Source organism: Hylaeus anthracinus, unplaced genomic scaffold, assembly GCF_026225885.1.
Source record: "Hylaeus anthracinus isolate JK02 unplaced genomic scaffold, UHH_iyHylAnth1.0_haploid 0, whole genome shotgun sequence".
Taxonomy (NCBI): Eukaryota; Metazoa; Arthropoda; class Insecta; order Hymenoptera; family Colletidae; genus Hylaeus; species Hylaeus anthracinus.
Window position 1 is genome coordinate 23502175 of NW_026533254.1, and position 6095 is coordinate 23508269.

The following is a 6095-nucleotide window of genomic DNA, read 5'->3' on the forward strand; positions in this document are numbered from 1 at the left end:
AAAATAGAAAAAGATGTGAAATCGAAATAAGCTGCCAGATGATTTGCCTAGATTTCCGCGGCCTGGAAATCAAATGCTTGGCCAGACAAGGTCAAGCTGTCGATGAATAAGAATTATTTTAAAACGCAAAATAATGAAAGTGTACTGATATTGTCAAAGTTTTAAACTAACAAATTATCTGAAAGCTTGCGAGAGTACTTTCTACACCCACTTTAAACACGTTCAGTTCCAGCGTCTACTACGCGCGGCGCTAGGATCTGTTTCGAATCCCCGTCGATAACGTCGGATATGACGGTTGATGACGATAAAGTAGTAAACGAGTAAAGAGTCCTATAAACCCCACATATCCCAGACAGAAAAAAGTATCTCGTTTACGGGATTGTGTATGCTCTATTCCCTTCGAGCGGAATGAATTAATGCCTCTCGACTTTTGCTGCACGGATCCGTGCACACGCAAACGTCCATGAGTCCTCGAGAACGGAAAATAGAAGTCGCATAAATTTTCTCACAGAGAGACCATTTCCATCGTGAAACAGTTTCTCAGGAATATGAAATGACCTTGACTAGATGTACTAATGACAGCTATTCGCTTATGGGAAATAATACTACGCAATTCGAACATTCCTTTTACGCGAAACGCGAGAGTACTGGAAAATATATTATTCTTGAATTCATTTATTCAAAGGAGTATTCCTACTTCGAATTTTTTACTTTTAATATTTTCTCGATGTACAAAAGTTCAAAAATATTCTCTAAAAATTTCAAGATAAGCAGGTAGAGTATTACCTTGGGGCAAGGATTAATTTTTCGGACTCAATTTTGCTTCAGGAACGGCGTTTTCTAAATTTCTCTAAACATCGACTGTATCTACCATAATATTAGATAGGCAAACATTTACAAAGCCGAATTAACAGAACTTCAAATAGAAAAAAATGTTCAACCCGAATTTGTTTGGATTCCATCACACCAAGGAATTCGTGGGCAACGAAAGAGCGGATGAAGCTGCAAAAAAAGCAATCACGTTGGAAGAACCATATGTCCGAATATTACCCACATTAAATGAAACCAAATATTGAATAAAAAAAAAACAGCAAAAGAAATCTGAAACCAGGAATGGACCAACATGCCACCAATGAATCTACACCAAATCCGAAAATCAACTAGCGATACAACTCCGAACCTACCAAATAGCAGACTGCAAGTAGCAATAACAAGATTGAGAATTGGACAAACAAATCTAACTCATTGCTATAAAATAACAAAATCACAGCCACCATCATGCACCTTTTGTAACGAGCCTCTCGCAGTCAAGCATTTAATTGAAGAATGTCAAGGAATACAGCACGATATTGTATAGTTCAAACATTTAAATAATATGCAAATGATTCTCAATAATAGAAAAAACAAATAGAAAGAACAAACAAATAATAGAAAGAACAAATTGTAATTGAATTGTAAATAGTAACGTGGTCACTAATAACCTCGTAGTTGATGTGACCTTAAATAAAGTAATAATAATAATAATAATAATAATAATAAAAAAAAAAAAAAAACATTTACAAAACAAAATTTAAAAGTTTCTCTTCAGAAGATTCTCAAAGATGTGCGTGTTTTGAATTCTCCTCGATAGGCGTACCCCTTAAACGTTCCATTAACTATTTATTGTAAGCATAAAATCATTACTTCGATATTGCCTTTACATTTATAGTATCATTAACCGAAGTTGCAATTTCTACATTCCTATCACCGCACGGTCATGGTGCGTCGATAAGTCCGAGCAGAGGAGTAAGCGACCCTATTAACGACTCATTAGCGAAGTCGTTAACTCGTTCTTCGATGAAACGACGATTCATCGGTCGCTCAAGACTGCATATTCGCTCTTTATTAAACCGTCTCGCGGCTGAGCTATTACGCGTGAATTGCCTCCTAACTGATAATTCGAGATAACAGAATTCCACGTGACTAATTCACGAAATGACGGTTGAAAAGTAAGTTGGTCTCGCGTCTCGGTCGGTAACCCGCCTGGTCGGTTATACAGTGTTAACTTATACTTTTGTAATTATTCTCTGGCATGGTGAATGGAATGTAGGCGAGGAGGAGTGCTAAAAGCACGCATATGGCTGTTGTAAATTGTCAAGGAGACCGTGTGGTCTGTCATTGTCAGTTGAAAGCTTATCGGTAGCATCTGGCGTTTCGTTGGTCACGTTATGTCGAACGTATGGAAAGTAGAGAATAAGGAGGACGAACTGTGTAGAAAAATGTCTCTTTCTCTCTCTGTAAATCAAAATGCAATTTAGAAAGCTGCTGAGAAACCATTAAAAAACTAGCTGGTTATTGTTGCTCGCTTAATTTATATACCTATTTATGTTTATTTTGTATGCTACCCTTTACGGGCCACACAAGGAACTTCCCGATTTCCGATTACAGCGCAATCTATCGCGAATAAAAGAAATGTTTGAAACTAGTGTTTTGAAAAGATCTCATAGCCAGCTTTCGCAGTGCATGATACAAAATGAGGTGTTCCTGTTGTTAAAAATGTTAAAAAAATGTTAAAAAAATCATGTTGACTTTGATCGGTCCTTTCAAGGTCAAACGGACACGATCGTTCAATAGAATTTTTGAAACCCTAAAACATTTCTCCAAATCATTTTTCTCACAAATGTTCCACTTTGGGAAGTATTTGACTGTTTCCATACTTTTGTAGCACCCTGTATGTATATATATGTAGTGTAGTAAATTTATATTCTCCCATCTAGATTGCGTTATTGAGTTAAGTTTTCTTAAAAGTACTAAAAAACTATTGGACCGAATTAGAACAAAATCTAATCAGCTCTGAGTTGGATTGATACACATCGATTGCATCATCGATCATTTTGATCTCGCTATTAGTTTTTTAGAAAACGTTAACGAAAAATTTGTTTACACATGTACATACATACGCACACACATACACGCATATTTTCAATAACTTTTTTCTCAGGAACTATTGCACGAAATTGAACGAATGTTTTTTCCCCTTAAAGGTATGATTAAGGAAAGTGAATAAAAAATTTTTTGACGACACAGTTTAATAAACTTCTTCGATTTTCTGTTTCAGATTACCAGGAGAGCCAAAATCACCTGCGTCAGCGGATAACTTTTTCTTTTTGCACACATGCACATTATTTTGTAAATAAACGACGAAATATTATTTACCAAAAAAAAATTTTTTTATTTACTTTCCTTAAATCATACCTTTAAGGGGAAAAAACATTCGTTCAATTTTATGCAATTTTATGCAGTTCCTGAGAAAAAAATGATTGAAAATTGGCTTTTTTCTGTGCGGTCATAGTGAAATGCCCCCTTTGAAGTTTGAAAGTGAACAAGCGGAGAGCGTTTTTGCCACAATCTCGAGTATTAGCGAACAGTAAGGCTGTACTTTACAAAAGTTACCAATTGACAATGTTCGACTTTTAAATTCCATATGAGTTTGCCCTCCTTATCTCTACCCTCCACAGTTGGTTACGTTACGTGGAACGCTTGTCTAATGGCCCGATAAGTGGCTGCTTTCACCTCGAACTCAGAAGGAGGCGTGTCATAGTCGATTGGAAGGGGAAAAAAGGGGTAGGGATCGCGAAGAGGGCGCAGGGGTGGTTTTCTCGCTGGCTAGACGCGAAATAAAGAGTATGTAGAGCAAATGGGCGGCTAAGCTCGCCGTAGCATGGCATAATGATAACACGCTCGAATAATAAGGATAGCAGCAGAGGAGACAGGGTTGGATACGCACGCGTGGGCCCGCGTTCGGGGCCCGTCTTCCGCTTCCACTCCGGTGAACGTTCTGGCTTTAACTCTGGCTCAGTTCCACTACGTGCCTCCAGTATTGTACTCCGACGTCCTAGATACTTCGTTTACCTCGTCTGTTTTCTTTCCTCCCAGCCTCTCGGTACTCTTTGTCTGCGATTCATTCGTTCCCGCAAGGAATCTATTCCACCCACTATTCGAAAATTCAAATTTCACAACGTATTTCACGTTCGAAATAAAATTTTACAATCGTACGAGATTTTTCGTACAAGATTTTCTGTACAAGATTCTTCATAACATTGATCGATAGAAATCATTCGATTCGAGTGTTTCGGGTTCGAATAATTCACTCGACTCGAAGAAGTGGAAGATAACGGGTAGGACCAATGTTACGCGAAGTGTTACGTTTCCCAGTTGGCGTACTATATTCACTTTTTACATCTGTTTCGTTAAGGATCATCGATAGATACTGTCGCAACTGACGCATATTTTTAAAGATTAATCGAGAGAAGAAAGTTTGAAGTTTACAGGGGATGTGAAAGTGTTTCGACGATCCACCGCCGATGGCGCTGCGGGCGGGACTGCCCCCTCGCGAGGTCTCGTTCGAATGTCACAACTGATCACAAACGTTCACTTCGTCTCATGTTCTCCAACGAGAACAGGTTGTTCTCCCCGGTGTTGTTTCGCGCGATGTCTACTTCGAACGATCGCAGTGAATTTGTGACGAAGTATTCGTGAAACTTTATCGATTAAGACACGATATACTCGAAATATATTCATTAGCATAAAAGCTCGACGCGACAGTTTTTCCCGCGCATCTTCCGAAAGTGTTTCGAACGTCAGATCGAAGTGAACAATGTTTACAGTGAAGGTACTTTAAATTGCTCGAGTTCTTCGCTACAAATATCGAGAAGGAATTGCAATTAAAATTAGAATTTTATTCGGTGACTAACAATGCGACGAGGTTCTGCAATTTGCTATGCGCGTTCCTACGATTGATTGACGTACCGATCGGAATCCGAATCGCAACCTGGAAGAAATACGCGTTAAATATGCCAAGTTAATAATGATCAAAAACTATGAAGAGTGAATAAAATCGTGTAGACGAATAATGACGATTCGAAACTGAACCGGCGCGTTTAATTATTGAAAATTGACTGGAATATTGGAAGTTTGAATTAAAGTGGGTACCAAGATGGAGATTGTTAGTCTCGGGGTGATATTGACTGTACTGGTGGGTCCCATTATTGGCGAACAGAGGTTCGCCGAGACTCCCGCGTTATACCAGGAAGTGTCGTCGGGTGATGACGTTCAGCTACGGTGCAGGGTACAGGACAAGCGTGGTCAGTGCATATGGCAGAAAGACAGGAAGCCAGTGGGCATGCATCCGGACAAATACGAGTGGGCCAGCGGCCGTGGCAGCGATTGCACCCTCCTTATCAGGAGGGCCTCCCTCGACTTCGACGACGGCTACTGGGAGTGCCAAGTCACCTCTGGTGATTTCACGCGACAGGACGCCCTGACATCCTTGCCCTCGCGACTCCTCGTCAGAGGTGAGCTTCTTAAGGGGTTAGTCGCAGTCAGGAAGAGAAAAAACGACATTTCTTTGTGATTTTTGTTTAGTTATTAAATAATAATTTGCATAAGTAACAATTAAGTATATCATAAAGTATGTTTTAAAGAACTAAAAAACATTTTTTGTTTTAAGAAACGTTTAATCTATATCGTCATAACAGCCGATGACGTAGACGATGATTTATAAACATAGGTTTGCGGTGAGCAAGATTTCTCTACACTGGTTTACCTGAGGACAAAAACAAAGGTAGATTTCGAAAATATATTAGTCTAGCGGCTCCCTGAATGAAGGATTTTGGAAAAAATTAATTTCAAACAAGATGGCGTACATTTGAAGTTGATTTTCAAGTTTTTCGCTAAAATTAAGCGATTCAATACAGGATAAAAAAAAAGGTATACAAGAAAATAAAAAATTCTTCGATCAGGAACCCGTTAGTCTAATATGTTTTCTGAATCTACCTTTAGTTTTGTTTTCAGGTGCACCAGTTCGAAGAAATCTTGCTCACCGCAAACCAAGTGGCCACCTACGCCATCGCCTGTTATGACGAAATCGATTAACCTTTTTTTAAAACAAAAAGTCTTTTATAGTTCTTTAAGACATACTTTGTAATATATTTACATTTCATTAATAAAAATTATTATTTAATACCTTAGAAAAACACACACACAAGAAACTGCCCGTTTCCATTTTCCTGACTGCGACTAACCCCTTAAATGTTAATATTTAATTTGCAATTATA